Source organism: Ailuropoda melanoleuca, chromosome 14 (assembly GCF_002007445.2).
Source record: "Ailuropoda melanoleuca isolate Jingjing chromosome 14, ASM200744v2, whole genome shotgun sequence".
NCBI lineage: Eukaryota > Metazoa > Chordata > Mammalia > Carnivora > Ursidae > Ailuropoda > Ailuropoda melanoleuca.
Window position 1 is genome coordinate 63,026,270 of NC_048231.1, and position 20,292 is coordinate 63,046,561.

Here is a 20,292-nt window from a genome sequence, read left to right on the forward strand (position 1 = left end):
ATGGATTACAAGGGGAGGAGAACGGAAGGAAAGAAGGGAAAGGGGCATCAAGTTAAAAGAGAAAAGACGGAGCTAGAAACAACAGTATATACGGTATGATTCCATTTGTGCACTTAAAATTTATGTTTGTAGAGGATTGCTCCAAGAAAATGCTGCCCATCTTGTCATTTTGAATTTGATCCTTGGGTTAAACTAGACCTTCCAACTATGCATTTGGACTGCACAGTCCTCCTTTATCTGTACAGAATGGAACTGTAAAAGCCCTTTTTATTTTACAGAGAAGTAACTAAAGCTGTAAAGCTTAACTGACTTGCCCCAACGAACACCGCGAGGAAGTGGCAAACCACGGATTTGAAGCAGGCAGTCTAACTCTACGAGCCACACACGTATTTGCTAAATGCCTTCTAGTAGTTTAGCAGGGGTAAGTCAGAAACTTGCCTCGGCTGCAAAATTTAAAGAAGTGCTGAGAAACTCAGAAAGCCAGAGAAATACTATTTGGAAACAAAAACGAAACGAATGCCAAAAAACCCCCCACAAAAAACCCACCCATATTTGAACAAAAATATCAACAATTTCAATAAAGAAAGGATCTGACCCTGCATTTGCATGGCTAGGTCTCACTTGTCTCACCTGAGCACCAAATCCCTTGGATCTGTTCTTTATTGAAAATTTGATATTTTGTTCATCATAGAATGTTTTAGATTAATTTTGATTTCAAAAAAATATTGTATGAAAACATTATTGATCTTGATTACTGAGTTTTGGGGCGCCCCTTTAAATGTAGTGCCCAAGGTAGTGCCTCTCTTGCCTCCCCCCTAATCCCAGCCCTGCTCGTCTCCATCAATTGGCAACCGTGTGAAACTAAGCCAAGCACTGGGTGTATCTGAGACTCTGTTTTCTCATCTGTAAAGTGGGGACGATGGTTTCCCTGCCCACATCACAGGGTCGTGGTGAGAAACTAAGGAGACACGGATAAGCTAGTGCTTGTGAAATGTACCTACTCTTGCTACCGGATTTGCCCACGAAGGGATAAGCAAACTGAAACCCCCAGGCTTGGACGTGCTGTTGTGAGCTTGGCCTGCCTACTCCCATTGCTGGAAAGCTCTCCGTAATTCTCGTCTCCTTTGGGTGGCTATCTGGCAGGTGCAGAAGCCTTCATCAGTCATGCTGCCCCCCATGTCTGCACGTGTGGCACCAGGACATACCTCTTAAGCTAGAGCAGTACTTCTCTAACTCGTATTGCACACAGATCACCCGGGGATCTGGTTAAAAACCAGATTTGCATCTGATCGATCTGGGGTGGGTCACAAGCGTCTGCATGTCCAGCAAGCTCGCAGGTGATGCCTGTGTTACTGGTCCGCAGACCGCACTGGCTTGGAGTAGTAAGGAGCAGTAGCAGGACATGGGGTGATGGGTCAGCAAGGCTGAAATGCACCAAAAGAATGATGGGGCACTACACCCCAGCACTGGTGTAAGCTTTTCAATCCTACACTAGCCCTGTGAGGTGGGTTGGCCCCCACCAAAGATCACCAGGAACACACCACTCACTAGTCGCACAAAGTTGGATTTATTCAGCTTGCTGCAAGAGAGAACATACCAAGGAACCATATGAGGGAACTGGCGGGGTTTATTATAGGATTTGGGCTTGTGCTGGGGGAGTCTCAGGAGGGTTAAGGGGCTGGGTGCCATCTAGGCACAAGGGCAATGTGACGATTGGACATCTTAGTAATCCATTTCTTTCTTTCTTTTTCTTTCCTTCTTTCTTTCTTTCTTTCTTTCTTTCTTTCTTTCTTTCTTTCTTCTCTTTCTCTCTTTCTTTCTTTCTTCCTCCCTCCCTCCCTCCCTCCCTCCCTTCCTTCTTTCTTCTTTCTTTCTTTTTCTTTCTTTCTTTCTTTCTTTCTTTCTTTCTTTCTTTCTTTCTTTCTTTCCTCTCTTTCTCTCTTTCTTTCTTTCTTTTTTTTCTTTCCTCCCTTCTTCCCTCCCTCTCTCCCTCCCCCTTTTTTCCTTTCTTTTTTTTTTTTCCCCAGGAGGACGAAGGACTAAAGTAGATAGAGCTTCCATCATAGAGCAGCACTAGTCACACAAGGGGCACAGAAGAGTCAGAAGAGGGGCACATCAATTACATTTGTGTTTGCTGAATGTCCTTCTCTCTGTTTTGGGTCATACATACTCACAACTGGTCTTGTGGCTGGTTTGTTCTGACACACTTAAGGAGTGACCTTTACTGATTCTTGTTTTAATTCTGTGAGTGATGTTTATGTTCCTTTAGGTACATTGCAGCCGGTGCTATCTAGACCTGGGCACCACTGGCCCCTGATCCATGCCCTATGTCTCTGAGGACCCCTCACAAGGAGCAACTTGCCTGGAATTTTCTAAGCTCCTCCCCAGTGCCCATGCTGGCCAGTGCTGGCCATGCCATCAAGCAGGGGCACCCTGAGCCTGGACTGGAACTCATGTGGGCTCTAGATTCTGTTTCTCCCCTTCAGAGCATTCTCTGGATCTCTACCCTGACCATGGGGTTGCCCTGATGCCCCGAGGAGCTGGAGGACTCGTGCCCAGGTGGTCATCTGTGGCCCCATGTCTGGGCACCTGTTCCAGGAGGGTATCCTGACCAGCAACGTGTCCCCCCACTAGCCGACACAGGGTTTCTTTTGCAGAACTGGGTGAGACCGAGCTGCCAGAAGGGTGCCGGCATGCTGATCCAGACTCACTCAAATTGTTTTTTGTTTTTTTACATTTCGTGTTTTATTTATTTTTAATGCCTATTTTTACTTAAAACTTCTTTTCAGTTCTATTGAGGTAGGACTGACAAAACTGTAAGACGTTTGGAGTGCATGTTGGGATGCTGTGATAGGTGTATACGTTGTCAAAGCCCCCCCCCCATCTAGTTAGTTAACACACCCTTCACCTGCACACACATCTTTTTTTGTTGTTTGGTGAGAACATGTAAGTTCTACTCTCTTAGCAAATGTCAATTGTACAATACGGTGTTATCAAATACAGTCCCCGTGTTGTATCTTCTATCTTCAGACCTTATTCACCTTATAGCTGAAAGTTTTCCCCTTTTACTAACCTGCCTGTCACCCCCACCCGAGCCCCTGGCAACCGCTTTTAACACTTTGCTTCTGAGGTTGACTTTTTTTTTTTTTTTTTAAGATTCCACTCAAATCGTTTCTATATTCAGGGCCCCACAGAAAATATTTGCCTGGGACCCTTCCCATCCAAGGGGTGGACCCATCACAGTCTAGCTAGAGGCCGCTGGGGCCATGTTTCACTTTTTCAATTATTACCACCCTGATTATAAAGAAGACGTGGAGGTTCACAGACGTTGAACGACTGGCCCGTGATCCCGCGGCTGGTGAATGGGGAAGCAGGGACTCAGGATCCAGTGAGCACGCTCCGAGGCTGGGGCTCTACCCCGTGTGCTCCTGGGGCCGCTTTGCCAACTCCAAGGGCACCTTGGGATGACTCCAGCCCCATCATCTGTGCTCTATCCACTGCTGACATTCTGAACACTGCTCTCGCTTTTCAAATTTCTTAAATGGTCTTTAATTTTTTTTTCCTGCATGGCACTTGTAAATCTGCATGCGTCTTCCATATTTTGCTCTTTCTCTCCTGCCTCCTCCTGATGCTCTGTCCTTTGGACCGATACTGATACGCAGTCCAGGTTTGTCACAGGATGACGGGAAACACTCCAGAGCGTTAACTTTGGCTTTATGTGAACACCAGAGACTGTGAACAACTAAGAATGTTCTCTCAAATGGCACGGGGACGATCCAGATTGCTGGGGGTGGTGCTGAGGTTAGCTGTGAGGAGGAGGCGGCTCAGGCATGTGGGCAGGGAAGCAAAATGTGTTAAGTCTTCTATTATGGGGTCAGCCCACCCAGTGTGGTCACCCTCCCCACTGCTGATTTCAAGAACTAGAACCCGAGGGAAGTTGGGCCGTGACTAAGAGGCTCGGTGCTCTCTCAACAGAGAGAGGTGGTCTTGTTGCTCCAGTGGGATGAACCTGGTTTATGTCATCAGAGAAGATTCCAGAACACAAAAGTATCAGGAAGCCTCCTCTGTGTGAGTTCAGTGGTCAAGCCACTTTGGAGGCAGTATCTGTAATGGAACGCGCGTTGACTTCAGAGTCTACTGATGTGGGCCGGAATCCCAGCATTGCTAGTATAGGAGCTGTGTGACCCTGTGGAAGTTACCTAAGCCCTCTGTGCCTCGGTTTCCCCATCCGAAGAGTGGAGATAATTTCTTCCGCAAATGACTGTCGTGAGGACTGAATGAGACAATGCCATCTCAGTGCCTGGTACAGAGTACGCCATGGCTACTGTTACCCTTTCTATCTGAGACTGTCTTACTGAGGGTGGCTGAGATCATGGGCTGGCTCTCCCTGGTGTCCCTTGAAAACGTTAGGCAGCTCTCTCCCACCTATATGCAGTTTGCTCTGAAAAATCAGTTACAAATGAAACATCGTTAATATGTCCCAACCTTTTGCGCCCATTTTCTCTGTTCAGCCTGTATCATCCCTGTGTGTAATGAGGTTCAAGAGCTCGGCTACCTGCTGGGCAATAGCAGCTTCTTTCCCTCATCCAGAAGCTTCCCTTTCAGAGTTCACTCTACGCCTGACCTTCTTAATTTCCTTGACACTTGAACATCTTCTTTCTCCTCTTTAAACATTTTGTTTATCGCTCACCGCAGTGTTACCGTGGTAACCTTAAGACTTCTTAAAACACACCTGCAAGAATATTCCAGGGCTGAGCACAACCTCCTGTTTCCTTCCTCCCCGTCGGTGTTTCTGTTCTGAAAGCCCCGCGTGCTGTGGGCTGTTTAGGGAAAATTAGTTAGCTGCCCTCGCTTTGGGGTCAGACGTACCTAGGCTTGACTCCTGTCTCTACTACTTGGCAGTCAGCCGTGTGACTCAGTCCCCTGTGCTAGGTGGATGTGACAGGAGCTGCCACAAGGCTGGAGGGGACCAGGGGGCCAGGGGGCCCACGCGGGGAAGTGCTTGGCAGGGCAGTACAGGGCTGCAGCCCCGGTGGCCGTGTTCACTGGCCAGTCCATCTTAGAACAAACCTCATCTCTTCTTGCCTAGCTCCCGCCAACCTCCTCTTGACCAACTTTCTGGCCTCCCACACTATCCATGTTGCATACTGTTGCCAACTTCTATTCCTAAAATGTGACTTTTATCATGCTGTCCTTCTACCCCCAAAAAAAATCTTCAAAAATTTCCCCTTGACGAGCGAGGCTTGCGTTTAGAGCCCTGCATGGCATAGCCTCACAATTCCCTCCCTCTCTTTTCTCAGCCTCCTCTGCCTCCACATCCCTGCACCTGTCTTCAAACATCTGAGGATTCTACAAATATCTGGCAACGCCAACAGGCCTGCCACCCAGCCCACAGGCTTGGGAGAAATGAACGCCCCCCCTGGGAAGTGGAGATCTGAACGGTGCCTCCAAGTGTGAACAGGGGTTTCTCTGGGGGGGGGGGTTCGAGTCAGAGGAGAGTCGAGTCTCAGGCAAGAAAGGACACAATGAAAAGAGAAGATGATGGCAGGGCAAAGAAGCCTGGAGGCTGAAGTCTGGGGCCTAAGTGTGGCGGTGGCGGGGGTAGGGGTGCAGGTGGTGCTGGGCCCCCTAGGCCAGCACAGGCCTTTGGGTTGTAGCCTGTGTGTGGGGAGGTTCCTAACTATTCTTAAGCAAGGATGTAACATCCTGTAATTTCCAAAGAAAAGAGCAGTTGAACAGTCATAAAAGGATTTCGTGGTTATTATAGAGAATTAGAAAAACAGGAAATATTGAAAAAATAGAAAAGTAAAGATTAGAAAATAAAATCTTGCAGCCTGGAGATAAACACTGATAACATTATCGTGTTTACTTTTTTTTTCCTAAAGATTTTATTTATTTATTTGACAGAGATAGAGACAGCCAGCGAGAGAGGGAACACAAGCAGGGGGAGTGGGAGAGGAAGAAGCAGGCTCATAGCGGAGGAGCCTGACATGGGGCTCAATCCCAGAACGCCAGGATCACGCCCTGAGCCAAAGGCAGACGCTTAACTACTGAACCACCCAGGCGCCCCTATTGTGTTTACTTCTTATTCTTTCCCTCCCTCTCTCAGTGTGACTGATGTGTAATGAGTGCTTACTATGTACAAGGCATTGTTACAAGAGCTCTCCTCATTCAATCCTCACAACGGCCTGTGTTGTAGACAAAATAATTACTTGCATTTACAGGTGAGGAAGCGGTAAGAAGCTTCTCTGGGTCCAGTAAGTGGGAAGTGGCAGAGCTGGGCTTTGGACCAGACAATGGGCTCTGAACCCCTAGGCCACATTGCTGCTTGGCGGTCACACAGTCAACACAGAGGCACATAAACTTAGAGAGACGTAAAATTTTTGTTTAAAACGGAGTATGGCATCCCAGTTTTCTGAATTGGGGTTTTAAAAAGAATTTTGAGGGACGCCTGGTCGCTCAGTCAGTTAAGCATCTGCCTTCAGCTCAGGTCATGATCCCAGAGCCCCGGGATCAAGTGTTGTGTTAGGCTTTTTGCTCAGCGAGAAACCTGTTTCTCCATCTGCCTGCCACTCCCCCTCCTTGTGTTCTCTCTGACAAATAAATAAATAAAATCTTTAAAAAGAATTTTGGTGGGTGCATGAAGGAGCTGTGTAGGTGGGGAGTAGTTCAGAAAGTGTGCTGTGGGAGACAAGTGCCCACAGGAGAGAGATGGACGAGGGTCAGCGGTGAGCGCAGGGGCGGGGAGGACGTGATGAGTACGGAGACCTTTAAGAGGCGGAAATACCAGATGACTCAGTGCATGTGCCTGCGAGCATGTGTGTCTGTGTGTGTGCGTGCGCATGTGTGTGTGTCAAGGAGGAGTTAAGGAAAAGGAAGTGATTAGGGAAATCCTGAGGATTCTTTATTGAGCACCTGAGTGGGTGGTAAAGCTGTCACAGAAGGGAGGAAGGTTAGGAGGACCAGGAGGGGATGAGTTCCTCTGGGACCTCATGAGAGGGAGCTATGTGCCGGCTGGACACGTTTACTAGGCAGTGAGACACACACAAATGGAAAACAGTGGTGTTGGCTGCATTGTTCCTACTGACGTCTAGGGACGTGAGGTTCCCTGGGAAGAACGGATGGATTATTTATTTATTTATTTATTTATGATTTTATTTATTTATTTGACACAGAGGGAAGGAGGGCATACAAGTAGGGGGAGCAGTAGAGGGAGAGGGAGAAGCAGGCTCCCTGCCGAGCAGGGAGCCTAGCGCGGGACTTGATCCCAGGACCCCGGGATCATGACCTGAGCCGAAGGCAGATGCCTAACCATCTGAGCCACCAAGGCGCCCCCGGATGTTATATTTAAAAGAGGAGAAGGCACAGGAAGCTGAGGGACACGTCAGGCTGGATGGCAGAATCAGACAGTTGGCTCTGAGAGCGGCCAACATGCCGAGATCACAGAGCTGGACGTGATGGGATCAGGAGGAGGAGGCCACTAGACTCACTGCTCTCCTCCCAAACCCCCGTTTCTATGGGCTAATCTCTCACCCACCCCTCAAATTCATTTTTGCATCTTCACCCCTGCTTCATCGGTCCCCTGCATTGTCCTAACCTGGCGCGCTGTGCCTCTAAACCCAATTTACACCCCCACCTCCTCCAGCAAGCTTTCCCACTGGGCCTCCAGCCCTCTCTTTACCACCCCCTGCCCCCTCACCATCACTTACCTTGTTTTCTCCCAAGATTCCCAGCATCTATGGCAGGGGCTTGGCCTTCCTGGAAGCCCCACAGTGTCTGATATGTTGGCTGCTTATAACTCAGAGCACAGAGTCTATTACTTTACTTGTATAATTTGGATTTTTAAATTGCACTTCCTTTACACCAGGATCTCCTCTGCCCTTTTTAGCTCAGTCTCAGCTTTGTGAATTCTTCCCATGCATCTTCTTGCCTGTTGGCTTGGCATTTTGCTCCTCGAATGCTCCACGGGCAGCCTGGGTGCTGAGACGCATCTTCTGTTCCCTTGGCTTTTCTCACTTCCCCATTGGTCTCAATCGCAGACATCCGTCACTCTCAATTTATGACAACCCCTCATCCTAGAACCCATGGTGCATTCCTTCTGGCATCCCATGCTTGCCTAGACACTTAGCTCTTTGTAAGATGGGACCGAGATGGGTATAGTCTGCTCCATGGCCTCCTGCAGCACGAATTCAGCTGCGCTCTACCAGCCCTCCAGGCGACGGTAATGGCAGGTGTCAGATCTCCACCAAGAGCTGCACAGTTTCATCTTGAGTTCTTCCAGTCCACATAGGCTCCTTGCAGAACCAGAAAGAATCCTCACTCATACACTAGCATATATGCGTGTCTGTGCATGTGTGTTGTGTGTGTCTCTGTGTGTCTGTGTGTGTCTGTGTGTGTGTCTGTGTGTGTGTGTCTGTGCATGTGTGTGTGTGTCTGTGTCTGTGTGTGTGTCTGGTGTGTGTGTGTGTGTCTGTGTGTGTGTGGTGTGTGTGTGATGAGCAACAGCAGTGATTACAATGACAATGGCGTCGATGATGATCACTGCCGTTTTCTGTGCACTTAGTACGTAGCAGACCCTATGCAAAGAGCTTTATAGACATTGCTTCGTTCAGCCCCCCCATGCTCTGCCTCTCTTCCACGTGCTATGGAATCTTGGAGTTGCTCTTAAATCACTGCGGTGCTGGCTAGGAATTTTTGGCTTCCCCTGTGCAGGTGGGATGGGGGTAGACCGAGAAACTTTCCACGGTCAGCACAGAAGCTTTGGAGGAAATCCACGGCAGCAGTGAAGGGATTCTATCTCATCTGACACCTGATTCTATCTCATCTCTATCACCCCTCCTTCACCGAGAGTGACCGGGGTCTGGATGCTGTAGTCGATCTGGGGAAGCAATGGCACCTGACCTTCCCTGGAGATCCAGCGCCTGCGGAGCATGGGTCTGTGACTCTATGCTACCACATAAGCAAGGCTTGATGGCAGTCTAATTAAGTGAACGGAGAAGACAGAGTCTAGGAAGGAAAGTTTCCTTGAAAAGAATGAACCATCTTCCCAGTCTTGCTTTTTAAACTTCCATTCCTGCTTAGGGCGGTCAGCATTCTAATTGGGAAGAGGTAGAAAACCGATGGTGTGGATGTAGAGAAATACAAAATAGAATATCTCCCTATTTCTCTAAGTTGTTTGAAAAAATATCCCGTTGAGGAGATTAAAAAAAAGGGGGGGGGAGAACTTCGCTGAGTGACGTGATCGGATGTGAGGACAAGCAGAGCCTGGATTCGGTGTTTAAGGTCAGTGAAGTTGGCATGAAACTATGGGAGACTGACTGCGCAGGTCCCGATCCCAAGGGAAGTTAAAAATAAAGCCTTTTGGAACATCCTGGCCTTGCGGTGCTGTTCCATTTTGAAAAGGCACCAGAACACCCTCTAAAATAAAGGTGACTTGGGAAGGATGACCATGGAGGGAGGGAAGGGAGCGGAGGAGCGAGACAGCAGACTGTGGTGGGGAGGGAAGCCAGTGGCAGATGGGTTTTCTGGTTCGTGTCTTAGTCGGCTTGGGCTGCCATCACTAAATACCATAGATGGGGTGGTTTTAAAAAACAGCTAAACTTATTTCTTATAGTTTTGGAGGCTGAAGGATTTGGCTTCTGGTGAGAGCTCTCTTCCTGGCTCGTGGATGGCTGCAAGAGAGCACGCTCTCTGTGTCTCTTCTTCCTAGGAAACTAATCTCGCTGGATCTGCTGGCTCAGGGCCTTATCTTTATAACCTCATTTACCCTTAGTTACTTCCATAAACGCCCCACTCCAAGTTCAGTCACACTGGGGGTTAGTTAGGGCTTCAGCCCATGAATGCGGGGGGGGGGGGGACAAAAACAGATCGATTGTCTGGCAAATGGCTACAGGCTAAGGGGAAGGGGCCAGGGAGAGCAGGAAAGGCAGAGAGGACTAGTGGAGCTGTGGATGGGATTTCTGGTGTCAGAGAAGTGGAGAGAGTGGACAACTTCTCAATAAATCATGAGGCCAGTTTATCTGATAAGTGGGAATGGGTTTGGAATTTGAGAACAGTAAAAAAGATCCAGAAAAGCCTCCAGGGGGAATGAGATAAGAAATAAACTGGGGGCTGCCATGCAATATCAAGGTTCCCGACAAGATGGTCTACCACGATTGCCATGCAGACATCAGCGTTAACGTCATCTCCTTATGGAGGTCTCGCCTGACCACACTGTTTTAATTTTCTGCATAGCACTTAACCGTATCTGAAGAAGTTCTCATTCCCCCCTCTAGGACGTAAACTCCAGGAGACCCTGGATTTTTTTTTTTTTTGCCTTGCTTCTTGCTCTTTCTAAGGCTTAGGATAGCACCTGCCTAGTTAAAAGCAAGGAAGTCTCCGCGGGCTGCAAGGATGAAATGACTTTGCAATGGCACCAATGAGAAGAATTACGTGAGCTTTCTCATGTGTCACTCAGGTTCGAGGATCAGAAGTGTGGAAAGAGAAAGGTTATGCAGGACTCGCACTGGCAAGGTGGGAATGGAAAACAAGGAGAGTGCTAGTGAGTGCGCTACAGAAATGGTGGTCCACTGAGCCCAGGCTGAAAAGGAGCGAGGGAGGACAAGGAAGACAGGCAGGCAGGGAGGAGGGAGGATCAGAGAGGTAAGGAGAGGAAGCAGGGAAGGCTCAAAAAGCAGGTTAGTAGGAGGAGGAGGAGAGCCAGGGTTTGCTGAGTTGGAAAGTTGCCTTGCGATGAAAAAGTCCAGCATGTGTCAAAGAAAGGTACAATGTCTCCCAAATCTACTTGACTGATGAATCCTTTTATTTCTTTCCAGGAACATCCCTAGGGCCTACTGTTCCCTGAGAACAGAGGTTCTCAAAGTACGGTCCCTGGGACAGCAGCACCAGCATCCACTGGGGGAAGTGCAAACCCTCAGCTCCCATCCCAGACCAATCTGCTTAGAAAGTTGGGGTGGAGGCAGGGCTCTGAAGAAGCTCTCCAGGTGATTCTGATGCATACTAACCACTGAGCTAGACAGTACTTTAGAGAAGACCGATTCATGTTCAAATCTGGGAAAGACTATTCGTTAAGGGGTCAGATGAGTCATTCGTGTTCATGCTAAGGTCATATAGTACGACTGCCGAAATTGAAACGGAGAAGAAAATGTGCGTTCAACTGTAATGTGCCAATTAAGATCGCAACATTTACTACTAGTCTAATTAATACATCGCATCAAGATCTGAATACAAATGATTTGGGACTGCCTATTCCTTTGGATTATTCATCTTGTTACATTCCTCTGTTAGCACGAATCGAGAGCTGTACTTTTTTCCCAACATACTTTATCAAGTTGTTGAGCAGGGAGAGGGAAAGAAAGAGGAATGGATTTGAAAATTGTTTCCTTTCCTTCCCCTTGTCCGTTAGCCTTTGACAGAATTATCAGAAAGTAATTTTGAGGCCAAAAGGTAGAAAGCAATGGAAAGAAGAGAAAATAGATCTCACGGAAGCTCATCGCCTCTTAAGTAACAAAAAACTAACCACAAGTATCTGTATTATATGTCTAGCTGTCTAAACTCATATTTAAAAACTGATTTTAAGAGCAATTATTTGCAAAGAACTTTATAAATCGATCAGCTTAGAAGCACCTTATCTACTTTGATAGTAAACGGTTTTTGGGTTGGCACAAATTTATCAGAAGCTATAATTTTCAAGTGTTAAAAAGCGTATCTGTTCTGTTTCTTAGCAGAATAATTTGGGAAGGTGTTTACCATACATTTGTAGTTTGCAAAAGAGCTGTCAAAAATAACTCGAGATATATGAATGCTTCAATGATACAACGAAAAAAACAAGTATGACTCAAAGTAATCTGCGTGCATGTTTCCAAAGTAAAATTTGAATCTAAATCTACATCTTCAAATGCATTTTGACTCGGAATTTTCCTTGAGAGGGAAAAAGAAACAAAGAAGACCCCTTGAACAATTATGCAGAGTTAAATGATGGAGCTTTTTAAAGTGCTTTTGCTAGAAATAGTCTTAGTTTCAAATGCATTTAGACATAAAGACATATCAGAAATGAAAGAATAACATTGTTCAAAGATTTGCATAAGCACAAAGGCTTAATTAGAAGAAAAAATCATAAGAAATGTCTGATTTTTTAAGGTAGAGGTTTGCAGAACTTCCGTTCTGTTTTTCACTTACTCAGCCCTGGTTCACTGCCCAGCAATATACATGACTGGCGGGGTCCCCGCGACGCCATTGGTCATGGACTCCCATGGCTCCTTCTACTACGGGGAGATGAACTACACTGGAGGTAGGTCTAAATTAGGATCTGTGTTTCCTATAGAAAACCACCTGCAGCTCTTAGCTAGTTTAAGTTGTGCAACCTTAGAATGATGCATTTCTTGACACTTTGGACCTTTGACCTATAGTACTGTCAGCACTGAGGAAGGCTCCCTTCTGAAATTCTGGCCCTTGTTTAGGGCTGTCTGTTCTCCCAAACTTCATTCAGGCATACTGCAGAGAAGTCGGGTGCAAAGTCATTAGACTGCAGATTCTAAAACCTGCCTTTTGTTCCCAGAGTTGGAATGGCACTTCGGATCAGAGAGAGGCTGACTTAGTCCATGTGGCCGATGAATTTCTTTCACCATTGTGAGTTCCTGAAACTCACAGGCAATGGCGCTGGGTTAAGAGCCGGCCCTCACATGCAGAGGAAAGTGATGGCCATCTGGCAAACCCCCGGATCTTCCTACGTCCTCAAAAAAATGAGGAGCAATGACTCCGGAGAGGAAGGCAATGCTAAACAGAAACGGGACCAACGCTCATTGTTGTGGGCCACTCACTATTTCTCAAAATGGTTCTGAGGTTATAAATATCTAAGGACCCTGATGGAAATTTTGAAGGATAAGACATTGAACATTTTTTTTTTCATGTGCCTTCTCTTATACCATTGAACAAAACCCCGGTACACTCTCACTGTTGATTTCTCTTCTCTCTACCTCACTCTGGCAGTTACAGGGGGACCCACCATCTAGCCCTATAATATATTACAGTCTCCCCATTAATTTGTTTTCCCGTGTTTCTTAGAGAGCAGGGCACAGAGTGAGTATTTTTGTTCCTCATTTGGTAAGATAGGGAAATCAATGGCACTCCCCCTTACGGGCGGCTGAGAGGATTAGAGGCTCTAACACACGTGAAGTTCCTAGCACAGGAAAAGCGCTTAACAGTTATCAGCTCGTAGTAACAGTCGGAAGCCTGAGCACATCGTCCAAATCCTGGCTTTCTTACTCACCCTTATGTGACCCTGGACAAGTAACTTAATCTCTCTGGGCCTTGATTTCTTCATTTAAAAGTGGGGATACCAACAGTACCAGCTACTTGGGTGATGAATGAAGATTTGATCTGATGCTATATTACGAAGTCTTTGGAAAACTGCCGGGCACAGAGAAGGCGGTGTCCTGGTGTTACCTGTTTAATTCTTGCAACAACCCTCAGAGGGGACTGTCAGTACCCCCATTTGTATAGATAATGAAGCCAAGGTTTAGGGTCACCCAGCTAACAGTGGGTCCACAGTTCCACGCGACTACCGCTCATAAGAGACGTATATGTGGGTCTCCAGTTGCACGTGACTATTCTACTCCCCGGTGACACGTGCCTGCCTCATATGGCTTTTCACCTTCACTAGTATTCCTGATTACTAATCGGCAACCCAGATGCTTTCGACCCACAGCATGGGCTAGCATCCCACATGCTACAGGCTGACAGCACTTTCTTGTGCTGATTTGCTTGCACGCACAGGCAAACAGACCTCTTGCTGATCTCTGGGAAACTGGCAGCGAGTGGATTCGAACAGATCACAGCGCCTGCTTTCTCTCCCCTCCCTGGTCCACAGCACAAGGGGAAATGGGTGACTCCAAGGCGTGGATTCTTCCACCCGCCCCCCGTTGGGCCTCAGTTGTTCCTGCGAAGGAGCCAAGGGAGGTTTTTAAAGTTGGCTCAGACTTTCTTTGCCACTGAGGGTGGGGCAATGGTGAGAAAGTGAAGAGAAAGACCAGAGGCTAGTCCAAGAATTTGCTTGTGAATGTATACCACTGCCATCTGCTGGATGGAATGGGTATCAGACTTGTTCCAATGTTTCTTTGCTCTGTAAGCAAACTCACAGATTCCCATTATGGGTTCAGGACCTAGTGGTTTTATCATTTCATAGCATCAGTTCTAAATGTCTGCAGATTTTGGAAATCTCATGACAGTCGTGCACAGAAGGACCATCATGGGAGTAACTGAAAGGTAAACCTATGACATTCCCAAATGGTTGATCTAATTGGTTAGAATAAGCCCATAACTATCCAGCAAGGGCATCCGACAGAACTTGGACCCTCTTGTCAATGGCAAAAAGTACTTACAGGGAAGTGAATTCACCATCTGGCTTTATTCTTGTGTTCTCTGAAATTCCCTGTTCATGTATCCAACAATTACTTATTGAGCACTTGGCCTGTGTGCCAGGCACATATCAGAAACTAAGGAAGCAAGGAGGAATAAACATAGTCCCTGTGTAATTAGTGATATTAAATGGATATATTCCGAGCGCTTAGTATGTGCCGGGCATATATGCAGTCCATCACCTCTCATCCAGTCCTCAGAACTACACTAGGATTTATTATCTCATTGACAATGATCTTATATTATTTCATTTACAAAGATCTTATATTATTAACTCATTTCTAGTGACTATTAGTGCATCATTTACAGTTCAGAGAATTGAAGGTTAGGGGGATTAAGTAACTTACAAAACTTAATACAGTTAGGAAGAGCTGGAGTGAGATTTGGATGTGGGGAGTGGGAGTGGGTGGGTGGAGAAGAGAAGGGTTGAAAACATGAAGCAATACAGATTTTTTTCTCCCCATGTGGAGAGTCTGGGTCTTTTGTTTCACACACATTTTCTGTTCCATTAGCTACAGATTTCCAGCGAAGTGAAAGTATACACAACACTAAGTAATGTGGCAGCAGAAAGAAGCTTTGGAAAGATTGATCAGGAAGAATAGCCCTTCCTCTAGCAAGCATTTGAAATCTATCCAGTTAACATTCTCTTCAGTTCTTAACTCTTCTGAACAGCAGCCTCGGTGTGTCGGCGGCAAGACCTGAATTTTGTCGGTTCTCACTGGACAGAAACAAATCCCCATTGTGGTCAGCATGACAGGTACGCGAGAGTGAATGATTTGCTCCGCACAAGTGAGGGAGTGATTCAGACGTATGATCACAACCACCTCAAATTGCTTTTCATTTGTTCTCTCTGGTGTAAGAGTGGGTGCAGGAGTGGGTGCTGGTGAGGGCATACCAGGGCGGGGGGAGGGGCGGGGAGAAGAGAGGAGAGGATGAACGGAAGCTGGTGGCGACGAAAAGCACTCTGTGCCAGGTGCCTATGAAAAGTGCTCTAATAGTATCAGTTGGACGGAACACTAGAAATGTCAGTGGGACAGTTGAGCGGCTAATGGTGGGTAGGGGTTGATAGTCAGCCTGCTGGGTTAGAACTTTTGACCTCAGACAGGTCACGTAATCTTTCTATTCCTTAGTTCTTTCACCTGTAAGATGGGGTTGCCCCCATGGTGTTGTTTTGGGGGTTTAGTGAAGTAGGCCAGACTGCCTTCTGCTACTTGCACCAAGGGGTCAGAATTTGGATGGATCCTTCAGGAAAAATGCCCTGTAGGCTTGCTTGATGCTACTTATTTCCACATCAGTTTGCTATACGTATACGTATAGTTTGCTATACTGCTTCTCCACGATCCTATAAGGCAGGGTGGACAGATATCATCATTCCCATATTTATAGAAGAAAGTCATCCCTAGGTGTTTTGGTTGAAATAAAGATGTTTTTCTAAGCAGAGCCTGCCCTCAGGGCCACCCACATGAGAACCACCACCACCACTCCCCCCCCCCCAAAAAGCATCCTATGGAATCACATTTGTGTATCAAACTCCTAGGCAGACAGTGATTTTCAAATTGTTTCCTGGCAATAACTGAAACCTGAATTTCTTGGAAGGAGCTCCAACCTGGAATCTCCCGGAAGGAATATAACCAGAAAGAGGAAAAGAAAGCTACTCTAAGCATTCATGGCTGATTTCTTTTGCTGAAATTCTCTAATAAGTTTTTAATGTTGAAAGAAAAACTGAATACCTAATTTTAAGATTATTTTAAACTTAATCAACTGTTCATCAGCCAATGTAATTTTTGGTGGTGAATAACATATTGGGCAAAACACTATCTCATGATTGTTACATGTGCTGGCGAAGTGCGATATGAGGCAACGAGTTTTGGAGAAATAAGAATGAATGGAAAGAACAGGCAAGATATTAGAAATACCACGAACAGTGTCCACTTCAGTATGAAAGTGTTGTATTGAGACAACACTAGCCAAGAATCAGTACCCAAAGTTCGGGACGTGTGAGGGGACACATGCATGGAAATCTAACTAAGGAGAGAATCAGAGCTGAGTCATCTCAAATCAGAGCCAACATACTGTGGTAAGGTCCTTAAAAGTTCTATCAGTGAGAGATTTGTGATCATTGTACCGGTTCTTTGTATGTGAATGGGCTTATAAAAAGCATGGTCAAAGAAGTTTCCTAATAATTTGCTACATGTTTATGACATTTTTCACGTAAGTCTTTGCACTATAAGGCACAGACTTGATTTTCTTTCGGAAGGTTGAACACAGGCCTCCTCAAACGATGAATTCCAACTTAACTAGAGTTGGATAAACGGAACATCACGTTTAGAAATGACAAGGCACCTGGCTAATGAGGTTAAGAGCAGGGAGATCAGTCCCCGACCATGCAGAGGCTCCGTACGCAGCTGTCGGACAGACGGAGAGACGGAGCGACTCGGGTTTCCCTCGTGAAATCAGTTACACGGGATGTGAATGAGGCCACTCATCGCTCCTCCTTCTGGCTACCGGAAATGAAGTGAAAGGCACAAAATCTACCCAGTCTTCAGCATCCCGGTGTCCTTTTGGTTAACGTGTCAGAAACTTAGGCATTCGCTTGACATCTCACTTCTTGTTCACGGATAAACCAATCCTTTTACCACGTTCTGTCAATTTTATTTTCTAAATACAACTTTTATTTTCTAAATACACCTTCCTTCCATCTGTCTGTTTCCCCTGCCACTACCTGAACCCCAGCTCCGTCTTCTCTTGCCTGGATGTCTGTTAAAGCCTCCCAAGGGCTATGCCTCATCCACTCTTGGTGCTACAATTCTTTGCCCACAGTGACACCAGAATTATCCTTTCAAAACACGACCTGATTATGTCCCTTTTCCTTCAAAGCTCTAATTGTTGTTCAACTGTTTGATTAACTTCTGTCTCTCTATGTGAATCATAAGCTCTGGGAGAATGGGACTCTGAATGTCTTTTTCTCACCATCATGTCTCCGGCGTCTAGCACAGGGTCCCGTATACAGCAGGTGCAAATAAATAGTTGTTGAATCAGTGGATGAACTTAATGAATACTGGCTTGTTATTCTTCAAGGGTAATCTGTCTGTGTTGCTTTCTGCACGGTTATCTCAAATCAAACTCATCAACACGCTTAACGTGATTGACATCTAGTACATTTTTATGAATGAAAAGCCAGAGTGCCTAAGAAAATTGAATTGTTTCTCACTTCTGCATGAGTAAGCTATTAAAATAAGCAAACGTGCTCGCATTTGACATTTTCATTTTCATTCCCAAGATGGTTCGTCCTAAAGATGGAGAGAGTAAGAGCTCTCCTCGCTTGGAAAACTGTCAATTGCAGTCCCAAAGAAGGTTCAGAAATACAGTTTAAGATCCAACCAAATAAAAGACTTGAGTTGATGGTTCATAAATAAATATCCTTCAAATGTCTCAAATGGGATGTAAATGGAAAAGATCTTAGCAGAAAACCTCACATCTCAGCATTAGGAAACAATCATTCTCATTTTAAAATGTGGAGACAAGAAAGCATTTGTGCAAATAACTTATTGCTAAACCTAGAGCTACATGGAAGTTTAATTTTCAGAAAGTTCTTGGATACAATACATCTTTCACTAATTACTTTTACTTTTAAGAACAAATTGTTTTGGATAAATAATTGTATGCCAAAAGGACCATAATGCTATTCAACAAATGGGATAATACATTTTCATCATCATCTAGTAGAAGTCCTAATGCATTTACTTTCCTAGTACTTAGGTAGTATAATTTGTGCCATAATTACTGAATATTCTCTGAAATAAATACCTCGCATCAGAGTAATGCAGATGGTCAGTAAATCACTATTACTTAAATAAGGATGAACCAAGCGATCACCGAGCACCCCTACTATGCAAGCCCTGGCAAAGAATTACAAACACGAAAATCTTACAGCTAGAAGAGAGACCTCTAGTGTGTGTTAGAGAACTTTATATTGTGCTTCGGGCATAATTAATACAGCAAAATCACTGCAGTCATTTTGAATACTGTGTTGGGAGATTTTTTGCCAACTATCATTCACACTCAATTCATTTCAACATTTCTTCCCAGCAAATGTATATTTTTTGCCTAGCGGCTTTCTTTTTTATCAGCAGATTGCCTAAACCAATGAACTTTTCTCCGTGATGCAAAGTTTTAAAATTCAATGGTCACCTTTGCAGCCTCCTCAGAAAGCCTTAAACCTACTGTCGTCGTCGTAACAATCACGAACAATTCTTTGCATTCAAGCAACAGCAGGACTCCTGAGCCAAATCGTTGCCGCCAGTGTGCGGTCTCCTGAACACCAGCCCCTCATGGTAAGCCAAATGCCACACAAATAAAAACATGAGGAAAGGATCGGCACATTGCCCATTATCCAGGAGACAAATGGATCCACTACTATTTCAAATTCACCAAGTAGGTTAGCTATTAGATTCCCATATATACAGGTAAAATTCCTTGATGTGAAATCAGATTTAATGAATCATGCTAGGGCATCAGCCTCAGCCTTTAAAAATCCTTTATTTTCTCCTTTTCCACATTAAAAACTCATTTGAGATAAACACAGAAGATGTTTCTCTAGAAAACACACATACACACAAAATAGGAGGTCTCTTAAGGAGTCTACTGCTGAGAAGGTAAAAGCATTTTGCTCATTTTTAATTTGCTAAAACAATTCAAGCATGCTTGGTACCCAGAGGGTATTCTCAAATAAACTTGTATCTCTAGCTGCCAGCTTAGTTGATTGAAAACAGAAGGCAAACGTTTCTTAAAGAATGAGTATGTTAAACTGTTATGTCTCTCCCAGTTCCAGCAAGGACACACACACACACACACACACACACACACACACACACGCAGACACGTCAAGGATTTGCTTGAAAGCAACCGCCAGTTCTCGATGATCTAAAAGGTAATGCAGCATTTGTACCAAATTACTGCTGCTTACTGCGGTGCCCCTCTTAGCGAGCAAGTCAGTGCCACGAGGACACTGGACAGTTCCTGCGTGCTGTTCTCCACGCACAACGCCGACAGCCCCATTTGCAACTTTGCTAACTTAGTTGGCTCCCGCCCAGCCGGCCCCCGAAGCACAGTCCCGGTGAAAACGTTCTGAGACCAGAAAATCATTTCCACGACAGTGCAAGTGTTCGAAAGCACAAAGGCGGACCCGCTCTAGCTAGGAAGTTTCGGTACTCGGGCGGCTGGGCGGAGCACGCGTCCAGGTAAGGGATTCCTGCACCACAGGTCTGGTTCCCTCTTCCTGGATGTTTTGGGGGCTCGACCTCACTTTTCACGCGAATTCACCAGAATGCGCCCCCCACTTCGTTCTTTCTCTAGGAGGCTCGGACTCTCTATTTTCCAGCCAGGTCCCTCTGGGGGGCGGGAGAGGAAGCACACTTCACATTTCCATAAAGAGGGGCGGCGGGGGTTGGGGGTGCGGAGCGGAAAGAGGTCAGAAAGGAGCCAAACTGCATCCCTCCCGCCCACCTCTGCGCCCCAAGCGCTGGTTCGGGCGGCGGACACGGGAGGCGGCCCGGAAACTCTGTCCCTTTAAGGGAACCTTGGCCGCCAGAAGGGGAGGGAAGGATACGGGCTCCGGACTCGGACTGGGCGCTGCAGGCACCGCGGAGCAGAGGCGAGCGCAGCAAAGCCACAGCCATTACCTGCAGCGCTCACATCCTTCCCCAACCCGAGCGCCCCCTCCCCCGTCCCCGCCTCCCAAGGAGACTTCTAATCCGGAGCATGTGCCGTGCCCTTTATCCGGGGAGGAGGTGGGGAGGAAGAGGAATGAGAGCTTTTTAAAAATAAATGAAACGTTTGCATTCCAGGGAGGGGGGGGGTGGACTGGAAAAGGGAGGG